General features: G+C 43.9%; 1 protein-coding gene across 6 annotated transcripts in view; it reads right to left on the bottom strand.

Moving 5' to 3' along the window:
• Positions 1 to 19,130, bottom strand: part of PIK3CB (phosphatidylinositol-4,5-bisphosphate 3-kinase catalytic subunit beta) — a 215,510-nt gene that overhangs the window by 138,105 nt on the left and 58,275 nt on the right. For 5 of the 6 annotated variants that reach the window (XM_043491820.1, XM_038416277.2, XM_043491825.1 and 2 more), the window contains exon 2: positions 14,660 to 14,777. The exons of the other annotated variant lie outside the window; for it this stretch is intronic. The gene's annotated coding sequence lies outside the window, so the exon portion shown is untranslated. The remainder of the gene's footprint in view (positions 1 to 14,659; positions 14,778 to 19,130) is intronic. 6 annotated transcript variants of the gene reach the window in all.

Here is a 19,130-nt window from a genome sequence, read left to right as displayed (position 1 = left end):
AATGGACATGAACAAACACACCTCGAAGAACAGTTACAAGAAGGTGAGTAACATTTTTCCTTCAAGTGCTTGTTCCTGTCAATTCCAATCAGGTGACCCACAAGCCTAAGTTCAGGAGGCAGGGTTGGAGTCTTCTACTAATTGGAGCACTGCTCGTCTGAAGGCTGCAGAGTCTCTGGCCTACTGGGTAATCGCATAGTGCGTGATGAAAGTATGGATGGAGGACCACATCAGGAATGCTGTTGCCGAAGCCTGCGCCCTGGGTAGAGAGCGCAGTGACTGGGGGTGCGGGAACCCCTGCTAGGATGTAGCACTCACAAATGCAGGACACGATCCATGATGAAATGCATTGTGACGACACAGGCAGACCTTTCATTCTGTCCGCCACTACCACGAATAACTGGTCCAATTTTCTGAATGGCTTCATTCTCTCAATGTAAAAGGCTAGTGCCCTGCGGACATCCAGTAAGTGAAGTCTCTGCTCCCTGCCAGTCGAGTGCAGCTTAGGGTAGAATACCGGGAGAAAGATGTCCTGGTTGATGTGAAACTGTGACACAACCTTCAGGAGGAAACCCTGTTCTTATAGAACACGTGTAAGGAGGCTCTGGTGTTAGAGCCTTGAGCTCAGACACCCTCCTGGCCGAGGTTATCACTACCATGAATGCCACCTTGTAAGACAGATAGAGCATGGAGCATGTCACCAATGGTTCTAAGGGTGGTCCTATGAGCCTAGAGGACCAGAGTGGGGTCCAAGGTGGGGACAGGCTGACGGACGCGAGGACGTATCGAGTCCTTTTAAAAATCAGCGGACCATAGAGTTAGCAAACATTAAGCGGCCTCCCTGCGCCCGGATGAAAGGCCAATATGGTGGCTAAGTCTGTTCTTATTGAAGAAAACAAAAGCTCCTGCTGCTTCAGATGGAGGAGGTAGTCCAGAATGAGCAGCACTGAGGCTAGTGTTGGGAATGAAAGGCGCTGCGCCGACTACATTGAAAATCTCTTCCACTTGGCAAGGTAGGTGGCTATCGTAGAGGGTTTCCTGCTGCCAAGGACTAGTCTAACCTGGTTTGAACAGGAAAGCTCCATTGGGTTCAATCACGGAGCTTCCACGCCATGAGGTGAAGCGACACGCAGTTTGGATGTTGAAGATGACCATGATCTTGCATCAGAAGGTCTGGAAGAGCGACTGGGGCTTCCAGAGACATGTCTAGGAGTGCTGACAGGGCCAGGCTGGTGCTATCAATATGACCTGAGCTCATTCCCTCTGGATCTTGAGCAGTACCTTGTGAATGAGCGGTATGGGTGGAAAGGAGATGGCCTCCCATGGAAGAAGGAACACATCTGCTCTGGAGCCCAGGCTGTGATTCTGGAAGGAGCAGAACTGCTGGCATTTCCTGTTATGTTGCATGGTAAATAGGTCTATTTGGAGAAAGCCCCACCTCTGGAAGATTGAAAACGTGACGTCCGGGCGAAGGGACTAATCGTGGCTGTGAAATGACCCACTGAGGTGGTCTGCCAACTCATTCTATACCCCGGGATGGTATGACGCTTGCAAGTTTATTGAATGTTCCGCACAGAAGTCCCACAGCATAAGGGCTTCTTGGTACATGGGAGACGAGCCTGCGCCCCCATTTGCTGATATAGAACATTGCTATTATATTGTCCATCATAACAGATACACAATGTCTCGTTAAGTGTGCACAGAAGGTCTGGAATATTCGGCGCACTGCTCTCTGACTTTGATGTGGAGAGCCAGGTCTGCATGAGACCAGAGACCTTAGGTCCTGTGGTCTCCCAGATGAGCTCCCCAGCCCAAGTCTGATGCGTCCATCACTAGCGAGAGACACGGCTGTGGACTGGTGAATGGGACCCCTCGGTACACCTCCTGAGGTCAAGCCACCACAGGAGGGAGTTAAGGACTGGGAGAGGCAGGGTCATGATCCTGTCCAACCTGTCCCAGGCTGGGCAATACACTGACGTGAGCCACGACTGAAGAGATCGAAGTCTGAAGTCTGGCATGCTACACTACATAGGAACAGGCAGCCATGTGACCGAGAAGCTTCAGGCAGTTCTTTGCTGTGGAGGTGGGAAACTGTCTGATGCCTCAAATGATATCTGCTGGGGCCTTAAACCTTGCTTCCGGCAGGAATGGCCCTGGCTTGGGTCGAGTCCAGTACTGCCCCTATAAACTCTATCCTCTGGACAGGGGACAGAGTCCATTTTGCTTCGTTTAGACCCAGGCTGTCAAAAGTGGCTCTGATGAATCTGACCTGAACTTCCACTTGGGTACTGGAACGGCCCTTGATCAGCCAGCCGTCAAAGTACAGAAACACCTGTACCTGTTGCCCGCGCAGGAACACTGCAACAACTGCCATGCACTTGGTGAAGAATCGAGATGCTGCTGACAGGCCAAACGGAAGGACTGAATTGGTAGTGGGTATTAGTCACCAAAAACCTGAGGTACTTTCTGAGGGGCTGAGTAATTGCAATATGAAAATACACGTCCTTCAAGTCAAGGGCAGCATACCAGTTTGCTGGATCCAGCGAGGGGATGATGGAGGCCAAACAGACCGTGCGGAACTTGAGTTTCTTCACGAACTTGTTGAGTTCTCGCAGGTCCAAGATGGGACCGAGGCCACCCTTGGCTTTCAGTATTAGGAAATACTGGGAATAGAAGCCCTTGCCCTTCTGCACTTGAGGAACCTCTTCCACTTCCCCTAGCGATAGGAGGGAGTGCATGTCCTGTATAAGGAATGCTAATGAGAGGGGTCCCTGAAGAGGGATGGGGAAAGGAGGTGGAAGAGCAGGAGGGCACAGAATTGGGTGGAGTATCCCCTCTCTACTGTGTGGAGCACCCAGTGGTCCGAAGTAATACAGGACCATGCACAGTAGAAAGGGGATAGTCGGGGTGAAAAGACAAGGCGGGGTGGAACCAGACCTCTCTCTGGTGCGCCGGTCCTTGACCACACCTTCAAAAGACCGGTCTGGCTCCTGAAGATGGCTTGGATTGTCCTGAGCCCTGGCCAGAGGGTTGACACTGCCTTCTCCTGCTGTTCCAATTTCTCCTTCTGGAGCCATCTTGGCGGGTCTGATGACCAAATCACTGAGGAGGCTGCGGATAGAAGTGTCTCTGCTGCGTTGAAGCCATATAGAGGCCCAGGGACCTGAGGGTGGCTCTGGTGTCTTTAAGGCTGTTTATCCTTTTGTCAGTTTTTTTTTTTTGAGAAGAGTCTCACCCTCAAAAGGCAGGTCCTGAATGGTCTGCTGTGCCTTGTAGGGGACACCAGAAACCTGGAGCCATGAGCCCCTTCTCATAGACTCCTGTGGCCATAGTCCCGTCAAGTGCTACTTGAAGGGATGCCCTTGAGAAGAGTCTCCCTTACTGAACCAATGGCGAAAACTTGGCATCTGAGTCTGAGGGGAGCAATTCCATGAATTTAGCCATCGCCAAGCAGTTGTTATAGGAGTACCTGCTGATGATGGTTTGATGACTGGATATGCGGAGCTGCAAGTCTCCAGTGGAGTAGACCTTTCTCCCATATCCTGATTCTTTGGGAGTGGAGAGGGTGTCCCTGGAAGCCCTGACCCTTGCGTTGGTTGGCAGCATCGACCATGAGAGAGTCAGGTGTGGGATGCACGTATGCATGTTCGTAACCCTTGGATGGCACAAAGTAGCGTCTTTCATTGAGCTTAGCCGAAGGGGACAATGAGGCTGGGGTCTGCCACAGAGTTTTCGTGGTATTGGAGATGGTCTTTATGAGGGGCAGGGCAATACGTGCCGGTCCAGAGGGGGCGAACATGTCCACCACTGGATCTGCATCCTCCACTACCTCCTCCCCCAGAATGCCCAGGCCCTGGGCAACCCTCCGCAATAATTGCTGCAGAACTCTATTGTCCTCCAAGGCTGGGGCTGTCACTGTGCCTGCCAATGCCTCATCTGACGAGGACAAGGAAGGGACCCCCATGAGGGGGGCTGCTCACTTTCTTCAGCACCCAAGGGGTGCCGTACCACCTGGGTTTCTTGGGCCAGTGCTGACGCACATGGTGTTGTGCCCCTCAGTGTAGGGGCTGCATACACCAACTCGGGCACCACCAGTGCTGAAAGTATCATTGGTGCTGATGTCATTCTCAATGCCGGAATCGCCATCACTGCCAGTGCAGGAGTCTACGTCGCCACCGGAGTCCCCGCTGGTGCCAGGGCCGCTGGACCCGGTGCCAACTGCGCTGGAGACATCGAGATGGTAGCGCAGGTGATAATGGGCCTACCCGACACTGCCAGTGCCGGCAGTGCTGGCAGGGGGACAAACGAAGCCAAGGTCACTGTCGTCGCCCTGGAATGAGACCCTTGGCTGTGACCTTGGCTCTGATGAAAAGCCCATGGAATCCAAAAGGGCCATTGTGCTGGGGGCTGCCATTGAGCAGCCCACTTTGCTGGGTAAGAGTGCTGTTCCCAGGTTGACATGGACAGTCTGCTCCTACACCTCTGGGACTGATAGGAGTCCAACTCCAAGGTGTCTGAAAATGATGACCATGGGGGAGCAGTACTTCTAGGCACCGTGCTTTCGTGCTGAGGGCTTGAGGATCAGCGTGGCTGCTGGGTGTGCTCCGCTGCTGGGGAGTAGCACTCCGGGGTTGTAGATCAGCCAGCCATCATAACTGGCTTTCCTCTTGAAGGAGCCTGGGGAACAACCGGTGCCTGCAACCTGTCCCGTCTAGGAGGACAGAACGGTGCCGTGAGGTGAAGCAGTTCTTGGGCTGCTTCAAATCCTCCAGTGTCGAAGGGAGGTGCAGCTCACAGCTCGGCCTGGGCAAGCGACGAGTGTCTGGATTCAACCACCCTTCTACATGGGCAGGAGTCAGCATGACCATCACTGGTGGAGCAGAAATACCGTGCCTGACTCAGATCTAATAGCAGCAGGCTCCTTAGACATTGTCAACTGAAAATCCCAGTTCTATTATTTTTTTTTAAATAAAAAGCTTAGTTACAAGAAATGCTTAAGAGTAATTAGGAGATTTCCAGTATATTCTCTCTCTGTTTTAGTTTATTTTTGCATAATTTGACATCCTTTGTGTATAGCCATTTTCACCATTCCCACACTCCCAAATCTATTCCATTAGGACCAGCAAATCATTTAGGCTTGTGTTTAATGAGAAGCACAAATAGTTACACTGAAGTACAGATAATAACTTGAAACTTAATTAGCTTGAAACTAAACATGTGCTTACATGCTTTTCTGAATCAGAGCCATAGGTCCCAATCCTGCAAACACTTATGCATTTGCTTAACTTTTACTTTAACGAGAATCCTCACATGGGGGGGGGGGAGGGAGGAGAAAGAAAAATGTGCAAGAGGTGCGTCTCCACCGCTGAGAAGCTACCAGCTGAGACACTTTCATAGCCTAGAAAAACTAAGAACTCTATATCAATAAGGAAAATTAAGCATTAAATAGAACAATCCTTCTGTAAAGCAAGGAATTCAATGAACAACAAACTTAGAGTGCCAATAAATAATTCAGCATATTTTCCCAAATTAACAGCCCATTCAGGGCGGGATGGATCTGTGGACTTCAATACTCCAAATAAAGAAATTTTCAGGTAAGACATGGATAAATTTTCCTATTCTTATTCGTAATGAGATCCACGACACTGAGATATTTATATCAGTGTTCACTTGGGGTGGGGAGGAGACTGGTGGGGCACTATGTAGAGTTATGTACTGATGCAAAAACCCTTTCTTAACAGTTACTTTGATACTACAGTGAGGAGCATTTTTCTACTGAAGGCTGCATCAGATGATGACTGGATGCCCAGCTTGTAGAATTTTGAAGGTGGTACGAACCGATAACCAGGTGCTGCTTTACAGATTTTCTTGTATGAGACATAAGATCTGTCCATGAAGCTGCCACAGCTCGCAAAGTGTTCCACAGTTTGACTGTGCCTTGTGTGAAGTACTTCCTTCTGTTGATTTTACACCAGCTGCCTATTAATTGCATTGGGTGACCCCTGCTTCTTGTGTTATGTGAAGGGGTAAACAACATTTCCCTGTTCATTTTCTCCACACCATTCATGATTTCATAGACTTCTATTCATATTCTCTTTTCTAAGATGAACAGTCCCAGTCTTTTTAATCTCTCTTCAAATGGAAGGTGTTCCATATCACTAATTTTTTTTTGCCCTTCTCTCTACTTTTTCTGATTCTAATGTATCTTATTTGAGATGGGACAATGAAAACTGCACCCCATAATCAAGGTGTGGGCACACCATTAATTTATAGAGAGGCAATAGGATATTTTCTTTCTTATTATCTACCCCTTTCTTAATGGTTCCTAACATTCTGGTAGCTTTTTTGAATGTCACTCTATAGCTGTTTTCAGAGAACTATCCACAATGACTTCTTGAGTGGTAACAACTAATTGAGATCCCCATCATTCTGTATGTTTAGTGGGGATTATGTTTTCCAACATCCATTATTTTGCATTTATCAACACTGAATTTCATCTGCCATGTTGTTGCCTAGTCACCCAAACTTTGTGAGATCCCTTTGTAACTCTTCACAATCAGCTTTGGACTTAACTCCAGGATGACACAGCGCATCCAAAATCATCCTCCCCAATTGGGCATGGATGGGTCTTAGAGGATAGACTGATCACACCACTTGTGTGTGAAATACCATACACTCCTGAATCAATCCTTCAGATAATCAAATTATCATGTACAACAGAAGAGATGTTTTTAATATGTTTTTTCCTGAATGCTTTCACTTCAAGAATAAAATGTGCTTGCTTAGAAAGAACTGTATGATAACTCTGCCAGGCAGAATTCTTGAGCATGTTAAAAAACCACTCCAGCAACTGCACCTTCTCTCCACTAGATGATGTTAGAGTACCTCTTCCAAAAAGAAAGAAAGAGATCATACTACAATTTAGATCTATGCCCATGCAAGAGTCAGCACTACCAGTCGTGTTTAATGATCTAAATAACTAACTCCTAGGTGTATTGTTTCTTGCTCCCTCCCACACACAAAAGTTGTATCAATAAGCAATGGTAGTAAAACACTGTCAGCAACAGGTAAACAGGGAGCTAGAGCAGGGGAAATCCTACTTTTCAAGAATCTTTCCCTCAGTGAGGTCACATCAGTGGGCCTTGGGCTGAGGTAGCAGCTGAGTAATATTATTTTGCTATATATAGGTGTGCTGTATTATTTTTGTAGGGTAATAACAATTTGCACTTGTGTTTTTGAACTGCTTTTCAGTACTTATTTTCTTGTTAGGGAAATAATTTTGTTTAGCCCCTTTTAGAAATTTGCATTTAATTAGACATTAAATGTGTTCGTTTTTTTTCTTTGAAAGCCTTGTCTATATTCAGGAAACTCTATGAATGCTCTCATGTTACCGGGTTAGCAAGGTGAAACTCCACCTATTAACCATAGATTATGTAGCTAAAGAGGATAAGTATGTGCCTCATACCCCAAGGGTATTTAATCATCATTTTTTACATGGAACTCATTGCCTGACCATCTGGGCAACTCTTTAAAAATGAGAAAATTATATAATATTGGCTCAATAATTTAATATGTTTGGAGGCATACAAGGTCATTCATTTCAAGCTTCGGAGTAGCAGCCGGGTTAGTCTGTATTCGCAAAAAGAAGAGTACTTGTGGCACCTTAGAGACTAACAAATTTGAGAAAAATTTATTTGACCCTATATCGGAAACCTACTGACCGCTATTCCTACCTACATGCCTCTAGCTTTCATCCAGATCATACCACATGATCCATTGTCTACAGCCAAGCTCTACGATATAATCGCATTTGCTCCAACCCCTCAGACAGAGACAAACACCTACAAGATCTCTATCATGCATTCCTACAACTACAATACCCACCTGCTGAAGTGAAGAAACAGATTGACAGAGCCAGAAGAGTACCCAGAAGTCACCTACTACAGGACAGGCCCAACAAAGAAAATAACAGAACGCCACTAGCCAGCACCTTCAGCCCCCAACTAAAACCTCTCCAACGCATCATCAAGGATCTACAACCCATCCTGAAGGACGACCCATCACTCCCACACATCTTGGGAGACAGACCAGTCCTTGCTTACAGACAGCCCCCCAATCTGAAGCAAATACTCACCAGCAACCACACACCACACAACAGAACCACTAACCCAGGAACCTATCCTTGCAACAAAGCCCGTTGCCAACTCTGTCCACATATCTATTCAGGGGACATCATCATAGGGCCTAATCACATCAGCCACACTATCAGAGGCTCGTTCACCTGCGCATCTACCAATGTGATATATGCCATCTTGTGCCAGCAATGCCCCTCTGCCACGTACATTGGTCAAACTGGACAGTCTCTACGTAAAAGAATGAATGGACACAAATCAGACGTCAAGAATTATATCATTCAAAAACCAGTTGGAGAACATTTCAATCTCTCTGGTCACTCGATTACAGACCTAAGAGTGGCTATCCTTCAACAAAAAAGCTTCAAAAACAGACTCCAACGAGAGACTGCTGAATTGGAATTAATTTGCAAACTGGATACAATTAATTTAGGCTTGAATAGAGACTGGGAATGGATGAGTCATTACACAAAGTAAAACTATTTCCCCATGTTATTTCTCCCCCCCACCCCACCCCACCCCCCACTGTTCCTCAGATGTTCTTGTTAACTGCTGGAAATAGCCTACCTTGCTTGTCACCATGAAAGGTTTTCCTCCCTTCCCACCTGCTGCTGGTGATGGCTCATCTTAAGTGATCACTCTCCTTACAGTGTGTATGATAAAACCCATTGTTTCATGTTCTCTGTGTGTGTATATCAATCTCCCCACTGTATTTTCCACCAAATGCATCCGATGAAGTGAGCTGTAGCTCACGAAAGCTTATGCTCAAATAAATGTGTTAGTCTCTAAGGTGCCACAAGTACTCCTTTTCTCATTTCAAGCTGTAATTTTGAAACAATTTTGTAAATAAATGGATACAATTAACTATAATTGTGTTTATATATTATATATAATAATATATTCTATATTACAGTATTCCATATGCTAAATGGCAAGAAGCATGTGCAGGATTCAAGACACAATTCCACTCTGGCAGAGGAAAGAGAGAATATGGCAGTGAAAGGCTGCAGGAAGGGGAAAACTGGTCTGCAATTTCAACTCTACTGACGGCACCCACTCTGAGTAGGAGCAGCGCTATTGCAGAACAAAGCCTGGATTGAAGATTAAAGAATGTCTTTTATAAAGATCGAATCTCGTCTTGAAGACTCCAAGCAATGGTGAGTTCAACACTTCTTCTGGTAAATTGTTCCAATATTATCTTACTGCTAGGAATGACTGAATTCTGAACTCACTAAACAGAAAAATCAATTATTTCTGGAATCAGAACTAGCTTGCCAAAACTAGGCTGTAAGTGGGAAACAGGCAATATTTCATTAAATTGCTAATTTGCTAGATGTTTTCCTCTTATGTTACCCAACATGAAACTAATAAAAGACTTTAATGAGAAATAATATCTAACTTTAGCCTCCCTATTATCATCTGTGTTACTAGACCTTGTTTCCGAGGTTGAATGAACTGATGATCAGAATACATGACTTTTTTAAGTCCTTTTAAATCTGTACTGTTCAGTTAACATAATGGGCCAGATCAGTAACTGGTGTAAACCTCAGCATACTGATTTACAATGGCTGACGATATGGCCCCAAGTTTGTTTAAATATTTTTAAATGCATTTTGGTTTTCTCCAATTCTCTTGACTGTATTAAAATTTAGGATTCAAATCACTTACTTTTTGCCCACAGAAAGAAAACAAAATGAATAAAATGTTAGAATGAAAATGAAGAATGTTACTCCAGCAGCTCAATGTATTTTTCTCTGGTTTTGATTAGAAAAAAAAATACCAAGTAAGAAAAGTTTAGTCTTGTCTGACAGTAATCTGCATAGACATTTTTATGCCCAAATTATGACTGTCTACATACTTCCTTTATATGAAGTAGTTAAAAGAGAGGAGCAATTTTCCCTTTGGCAATTAACAGACATTCCAAAATGCTCTTTGCCACAAACTAAAACCAAGGTTTTTTCCTTAAATTTTAATGGCCAGATTCTCCTCTTGCTTACACCCGAGTAACTCAGGAGTAATTTCATGTGTTCAACAATGAGATCACAATCAAGCATTATATAAATTCTTCTATATTTCTATTTTACAGTATAGATTATACCATTTTTAAATACATGATCACATTTATTATATCTTAATATGGCCTCTTTCACACCATAGTACCTGAGCACTCCAATCTTTAATATAATCTCAACACCCTTGTGAGCTAGGGAAGTAATATGCTTTCCCATTTTACTGATAAGGAACTGAGGCAAAGAAGAAGTAAGGCCCACATCCTGAAAGGCACACAGGCTCCTAACTTCCACTGAAATCCATGGAAGTTAGGGCTAGAACCACAAAGATATTTAGGTGCCTAAGTGACTTGCCCAAGGTTACAAAGGAAGTTTATGGTGGAGCAAGGAATTGATCCCCCAGTACCAATTAACAGATGTCTGAAAGATCTACAGGACCCCTGCATCTTTTATTGCACAGTATGGATTGTGAATGAAATAAAGGAGTGCAAAAAGAGAAAATATGCTCTCATGTTCAAGGCACTGGACTAGGAACCAAGACATGGGCTCTATATCTGGTATATACTTTATATGTAATATTGAGCAAGACTATCCTAATGCATATGTGCAAGGGGGACAAAATTAAGTGTCCCCAAGCAATCTTAATTCTGACATTTCCTAACTTTGAGCGTTTGACTTTGCAAACCTAGCAGTTATTTGTATGTAAGAAAAACGTTAATAGCCTATCAATACCTCTTCATTAAGAAAAATGCAGTCCAATTCCAAAACTATGGATCATTCATTAAGATGTACTGAGCAATTTGATCTGTCCACAATTTTTTTCCTGAACCTTAGGAAACCACTGTGGCAATTTTTAGGGGTCAGCCAACACTATTTTCTCTAGATTAACCTTGACTTACTTTACAGGAAGTCCTCCTTGCCTTTTAGTACAATAGAATAGTAATTTTGTTATACCTAGACTATTAGTAGCTAGAGTTTTGTACAGCAATGAACACTGACTAGGAACAACATATAATACAAAAAGTGACTTCATAAAACACCATGCAAATGTAGAAAGATGATGCAGTAATATTGTGCATCCCTCATAAAAAACGGTTACTCACCCTTTTTGTAACTGTTGTTCTTCAAGATGTGTTGCTCATATCTATTCCAGTTAGGTGTGTGTGTGCACACGATGTGCACAGAAGTTGAAAACTATTCCCTAGCAGCTACTCGTCGGGCTGGCTGTGGAGCCCCCTGGAGCAGTGCCGGTATAGTGCTCTACATATGACCCTGCCGGCCCGACCCCCCTTCAGTTCCTTTTTTGCCGGCAACTCCGACAGAGGGAAAGGTGGGGGGGAATGGAATAGATATGAGCAACACATCTCGAACAACAACAGTTAGAAAAAATGGTTACTCACCCTTTCTGTTCTTCGGGTGTTTGCTCATATCAAGTCCAGTTAGGTGACTCCCAAGCCTTTCCTCAGAGGTGGGGTTGGAGTCAAGGTATTGCAGACTGAAGAATCACCCTACTAAAGGCCACATCATCATGAGATTGATGGACAATGGCGTAGTGGGACGTGAAGGTATGCACAGAGGCCCATGTGGCAGCCCTGCAGATTTCCTGGAGGGGTACATGTGCCAGGAAGGCTGCAGAGGAGGCTTGAGTTCTCGTGCAGTGAGCCGTAACAGCAGGCGGAGGGACATTTGCCAAGTTATAACAAGGGCGAATACATGCAGTGATTCATGAAGATATCCATTGGGAAGAAACAAACAGGCGCACCTTTCATTCATTCCGCTATAGCAATGAACAACTGGGTTGTCTTGCGGAATGGCTTTGTTTGATCTATGCGGAAGGCGAGCGCCCTTCTGACATCCAGTGAACGCAGCTGCTGCTGCTCTCAAAGATTAGCATGTGGTTTTGGGTAGAAAACCGGCAGGAAAATATCCTGGCTGACATGGAAACGGAATACAACTTTTTGTAGAGAAGCTGGATGAGGCCTAAGCTGAACTTTGTCCTTATGGAGAATGTATATGGTGGCTCACATGTGAGAGCCCATAGCTCAGAAACACGTTGTCCTGAAGTAATGGCCACTAGGAAAGCAACCTTCCAGGAGAGATAGAGGAGTGAGCAGGAAGCTAGTAGTTAGGACACATGAGATGGAAAAGCACTAAGTTAAGGTCCCAGGCTGGCACAGGGGCTTCATTGGGGGACGGACTTTTTCCAGACCTTTCAGGAAACATCCCACGATGGGGTATGCAAACACGGAACACCGGGCAATGCCCGGGGAGAATGCCGAGATAGCCGTGAGACGGACTTTAAGAGAGCCGAATGCCAGATGCAGGTCTTTCAAGTGCACTAGATAGTCCAGGATGCACGGAATTGAAGCCTGGAGTGGGAACACCTGCCATTGAGCACATGAAATGGAAAACCTTTTCCACTTTGCTTCGTACGCAATGCTGGTAGAAGGTTTGTGGCTTTCCAGGAGCACCTGTCTCACCAAGTCCGAACAGGCAAGCTCAGCCTGGTTCAACCACAGATCCTCCAGACCATGAGATGGAGAGACTGAAGGTCTAGGTGAAGGAGACTACCGTGATTCTGTGAGATGAGGTCGGGGGCAAGAGGTAGACGCAGCAGGGCCCGGATTGACAGAACCAAGAGAGTGGGGTACCAGCACTGGCGAGGCCAAGCTGGGGCCACCAGTATGACATCCACCTTGTCCCTGCGGACCTTGAGAAGCATCTTGTGGACCAGGGGAAATAGCAGGAAGGCGTATAGTAACTGACCGGACCATGGAATCGGGAAGGCATCTGCGATCGAGCCCGGGCTGTGACCCCGGAAGGAGCAGAAGGTTGGGCACTTCCTGTTGGTTCGCGAGGCGAACAGATCGATTCAGGGAAACCCCCAGCTGCGGAAAGTGGAGTGGATAATGTCTGGACGAATTGACCATTTGTGTATAAGGAAATGTCTGCTCAAGCTGTCTGCCAGTTCTGAACCCCCAGCAGGTAGAAGGGCTTCCTGACAGAGGAGACAACCGGGCTCCACCTTGTTTGTTTAAATAAAACATGGCCATGGTGTTGTCCGTCAGCACCGCTACACGATGGCCCTGCAAGTGGGACAGGAACACTTGGCACGCCAGGCGGATAGCCCTGAGTTCTCTGATATTAATATGCAGGGCCAGTTCCTCTACCTGCCATAGACACTGAGTCATCAGGCTTCCGAGATGCGCTCCCCAGCCCAGCGCAGATGCGTCTGTTACCAGGGTCAGAGCAGGCTGGGGAAGGCGGAATGGACTCCGGCGCCCACCATGTGGGGATCCAGCCACCAACACAGGGAATCAAGGGTATGCCTCTGGACGGTGAGCACCATGTCCAGACTGTCGTGGCCTGGGTTATATGGATGCCAGCCACACCTGTAGGGGCCTGAGCCTCAACCTTGCATGCTGCACCATGTAAGTGCAGGTTGCCATGTGACCCAGCAGCTTGAGACACTGCCTCACTGTGGTAGTGGGAAAACTGCAGAGACCGGCCATTGTGTGTGCAAGGATTAGACGTCAGGCCTCTGGGAGGAATGCTCTCGCTTGGTTCGCATCCAGGACAGCCCCAATAAACTCTATACTTGTTGACATTGAGAATGACGCCCAAGCGGTCAAACTTGTCTCTGACTCGAATTGATATGAGAAAACACTTGAAGAAAAATCGTTACCAAAGCATGGAAAGCATTAATGATCCGTACATAAAGTGTCAGCAATCCAAAGGGTCTCTCAAATGGAACAATACTTAATGAAATACCAAACAGGGTGGTTACAAATGACAGCTATAAATACAAATTGGGTCACTTTATCTTAGACTATGCTGGTGACTATGGTTCTGAAATATCCACATACAATCCAGAACCAGCTGGATATCAGGATGGGTTTGGGTTCTAATATAATTTATGAACCTCAGGTCAGGTTTGAAAAACAAAAAGTAAAAAAAAATGAATCTCTAAATGAACATGCAGAGGCTGGTATGTTGCCAGTTCTATAAGCAAACCACCCAGGATTTACAATTCATACTTTACTATCCAGTTTTCTTTAATACTATTTTATTTCGCATGTTGCCAAGAAGTGGAACATATGTATAATTAGGGAAAACTAGTTTATGATGTAAGTATTACAGCTTCAAATTCAATATCAGATGCAGACAGAGTTATTAAAATGACCAACAGGTTTTAGGCATATAGCTATCATGTCTTCTCCAGACCACTACCTGTTCACAACCACACACACAAAGAATGCCTGGGAGCTTAGACAGAAGCAGCAGCTATCTCAGTCCACAGGACAGCAATTACCAATGAGATAGCAATGTCCTCTCCAATGATGTTATAAAAAGATTTCACTGGTGCTTTTGCACTCTGACATGTAGATCATTTGACCTCTGTAGTATTTTGTAGAACATCACTCCACACTAATGCAATAATGACATACTAAACTGTCATAGTCAAGATTTTTAAAAAAATAATAAACAATTAAAGAAAGGCTTCACAGTGATACTTACTTTAGAGATGTGCTCCTGTTTGAGTGTCACTTGACAATGAACTTATTTTTGTAAGCATAGTTTCCTTGTAATCACTACTGTTTTCTCTGAAGACTTTGTGCGATGATCCAAAAGTGACCTTAAAAACCAAAGCCAAAACAAAAAAAGCTGAGTAAATCTTGACAGAATGTAATTAAACAAATTAAAATCTAAACTATTTGTCATTTTGTGTGTTCCATAAATTCTCAATGAAGAAATGCCACAAATTAACCAGCACATTTCCCTTCTTTTCACTTACCATACGAGACTATTCACGTCACACAGTCTAGTACAGCATTTCTCAAAGGTGGCCACCATGGCTGCATGAGGCCACAAGGCCTTGCAGACACAGCCTCCTGGGTTGCGATTGGCAGGAAGGGGGCAAAATAGCAGCCCTTCCCTCTCCCTGTTGCTCCTGGATGCACAGCCTTGGTCTTGGCTGCTGGGGCCACCAGCAGAGTTGGATCCTGCCCTCCTCTGGAGACACCTGGGGCACAATGCGAGAGCAGCAGGCAGGCAATGAGTTCCCACCTTCCCAAAGGCAGTGAGGCTCAGGCTTTGGGCTTCAGCCCTGGGATGGGCTCACATTCAATTTGTGATCCACTATAAAAGGATCTGGAGGTTCAGCAGTACTACTGACTAGCCAGTTATTTCCCATTTTGTAGTTGTGTGTTTGATTTTTCCTTCCTCAGTGCAGTGCTTTGCAATTGTCTTTATTGATTTTCATCTTGTTGAATTCAGACCAATTCTCCAATTTATCAACAAATGCCCTTTTGAATTCTAATGTAATCCTCCAAAGTGCAAATGACCCCTCCCAGTTTGGTACCATTTGCAGATTTTATAAGCAAATATTTCATGCCATTATCCAACTCATTGATCAAATACAGGAATCAGGATAGATCCCATGGGACCCCACTAGACAAATCCTCAGTTTGACAGCAAACCATTGATAACTACTCTTTGAGTGTGTCTTTTTAACCAGTTGCCTACCCACCTTATAGTAATTTCATCAAGACCACATTTCCCTAGTTTGTTTATGAAAATGTCATGTGGAACCATGTCAAAAGCCTTACTAAAATCATGATACACTGCATCTTATTGTTTCCCCAAATCCACTGGGTCAGTAACAGTCAAAGGAAATTAGATTGGTTTGGCATCATTTGTTCTTGACAAATTCATGTTGGCTATTACTTAAAATTCTAATATCCTCTAGGTTCTTGCTAACTCTTAATAATTTGTTCCTGTATTGTTCAGATACCGAAATTAGGCTGACTGTTCTCCTTTTTCAGTGCAGGAATCATGTTTGTCTTTTCCAGTTCTCTGGGACTTCACCCCTCCTCCATGAACTCTCAAAGATAATCACACATGGCTCTGAGGTGGCTTCAGCTAGTTCCTTAAATACCCTAAGATTAATTTCATCAGGCCATGCTGACCTGAATACATCTAACTTATCTGAATATTCTTTAAGCTGTTCTTTCCCTATTCCGACTTGTGTTCCTTTACCCTTGTTGTTAATATTGTGTTAAGCATCTGGTCACCATTAACCTTTTTAGTGAAGACTGAAGCAAAATACACATTAAACACCTCAGCTTTTTTGGTGTCATCCATTATCAGTTCTTCTTCTCCATGCTAAGTAGAGGACCTACACTTTCCTTTGTCTCTCTTACTCCAATATACTCTTCTTGTTGCCCTTTATGTCCCTGGCTAAGTGTAACTCATTTTGCACCTTAGCCTTTCTGATTTTGTCCCTATATGCTTGTGCTATTCTTTTGCATTCATCCTTAGCAATTAGTCCACATTTCCACTTCTTGTACGATTCCATTTTGATTTTCAGATCATTAAAGAGTTCCTTATGGAGTCATATAGGTCTCTTACTATTCTGCCTATCTTTCATTCGTATGGTGATGGGTTGCTGCTGTGCCTTTAATATTATCATGAGAAAATGCCAGCTCTCCAAACTCCCTTTTCTCTTAGATTTTCTTCCCATGGGGACCTTACCTAACAGTTCTCAGAGTTTGTTGAAGTGTGTTTTTTTTTTTAAATTCCATTTTCCTTATTCGGCAGCTTTCACTCCGTCCTTTCCTTAGAATCATGAAATCTATCATTTCATGATCACTTTCACCCTAATTATAATTGGGTTTCAGATTCACTACCAATTCCTTCCTGTTAGTCAGAATCAAGTCTAAAATAGCTGTTCCTCTGGTTACTTCCTCCACCTTCTGAAACAAGAAGTTGTTCCCAGTACATTCTAGAAAGTCACTGGATATTTTATATGTTTGCTGTACTACTTTACTAATACATGTCTGGGTAGTTAAAATCCCCCATTACTACCAGGTCTTGTGTTTTGGATATTTGTGTTCTCTTGATTTGGTGATCCACAACACATGTCTACTATGACATCACCCCGGTTTCTCTTTACCCCTCCCCTCCCCCCGCATTTACATTTACCCAGACACTTTCAACTGGTTGGTCTCTTACCACCTTCTAGACCTCAGAACAAATGCACATATTCTTGATGTTTAATGCAACACCCTTTTTCACCCCCCACCTGTCTTTCCTGAACAATATACCCCACTACACCAAAATTCCAGTCATGAGATTTATTCCATAAGTCATAATTTAGTTTATGTACTAATATTTCCAGTCCTTTATTCTCTATATTCCCTGTATTTGCGTACAGACATCCAAGATGTTGAACAGATTTCCCCTACTATTTTCCCTCTTGTGGTTCCTATGACTGTACTATAATTTTCCATTTCCTCCCACCCTCCCCAGATGGACGCACAAGACTGTAAAGAAGCATCACCTCCCATAAGTGGGTGGAATGTTGTGTGATCCGGACAGAGCCTTGGCTCCAACCCCAACACACCAGGCTGCATAACTGCACCAGCATGCTAAAATAAATAAATTAAGAGAACATTTAGGAAACACTTTTCTGAGTAGGTGACTAATCCACATTTAACACAATTTTTTTTTTTAAAAAAGTGTATTATAATATGAAGCCATATAATACTCTCCCATCATAAAACCCCAAGAGGGGCTCACAGAAAGATAATCTCTGCAGCAATCCTGATTAGGAGACCAGAGCTATATGTACACAGAGGTCCTGTAGCTCCACCACAACTCTTGCTTTGAAGACTCTACCTCCAGCACAGCCCTCCAGACCCCTATCCTTCAGCCAGTCTAGTCATCTCCTGCCTTCCCCCTCCCCTTGTCCTCCAGTGCAGACTTCAACTCTATTCAGCATCTTCTGAGGCAGTGAGAGGGGGAGAATGAGGGTAAAGGGGAAGGTTCAATGAAAGTAACTGAGTACTCCCTTCAGTGTGAGTGGAGATAGCTATAAGCAGAGAAAGACAGAAGAATGTAGTATCTAATAAGCTTTTTTTTTTTTTTTTTGCTCTTCTTCTGTTTCTCTCAGCCTGCCTGTCATTTTGAAGAGTGGAGAGGTGTGTGGGTGAAGCCAAGGTTATCATGATCCCGGAGAAGTAGTGAGATAAAGGCAGAGACTTCAGGTATGCTCTGTTGTAAGGAGGACTGCCATCCTGATATCCAGGAGCATTCTAGGAGAGGAAAATAAGCAGGGTGGATTGATTTAAACCAAAGCAATTTAAAATCAATCACTTACTTTAATCATGATTTAAATCAATAGGAAAGAAACCTTGATTTAAATCATCAATTTTAATTGTATTGCATTTGTACTTTAGTTATTTTCCTAAAGAAAAGTTGACTCATCGGCTAGTAATCATAAAAACATGAGTTGCAACTAAATATAGCCTTTTCACTAAATTTGGTGCTTCTGTTTGCTAACCAGTGAGACAGTGTGTCTATACACATTTATTTAAGCCATTATCCAGCTTAAACTCACATTTATATAGAGTGTTAAATTTCACATTTTTTTAATGTTAGAAAATGGTGAACGATGCATTTCTTATTTACTACGTGATTAATTTTTACTTGCAATTTGTGTCAAACTATTTATCTGGCGATTCAATTAAAAATGCATAAAGCACTATTTAATATTTTTATTAAATAAACCTGCCTTAAATGTGCTTGATGCATAAGAAAAAAGTTTTATCAAAACATGTTTTGCATTTAAAGATAACTGATTTAACAAACCAAGGAAGTATCTCTAGTTAGTACATTTAACTGATTATTTCTGGTCGCTGTGTAATTAGAACTAGTAGATCTCATCCTCTCACACTTAGTTTTTATTCACAGATGGCAAGAGGAAAAAAAGCTTTTCTGCATTTTCAATTCTCAGTTGGTTTCTTAACTTTAAAACTAACTAGTCATTGGGTTAAATTAGGTGAATAAACTACTCCTCTGCACCTGCAGAAGAGTACACTGCTGTTTAAAGCTGATTTAGCTTCAGCAAATGCTGGTTCCAGCTATTTAGCCAGAGACTTCTAACACTTCAGCGATTCGATGTTCTTCAAAAATTGGCAGCAAACAT

The sequence above is a fragment of the Dermochelys coriacea genome, chromosome 9, assembly GCF_009764565.3.
Source record: "Dermochelys coriacea isolate rDerCor1 chromosome 9, rDerCor1.pri.v4, whole genome shotgun sequence".
Taxonomy (NCBI): Eukaryota; Metazoa; Chordata; order Testudines; family Dermochelyidae; genus Dermochelys; species Dermochelys coriacea.
This window is presented reverse-complemented; position numbering and strand designations above follow the sequence as displayed.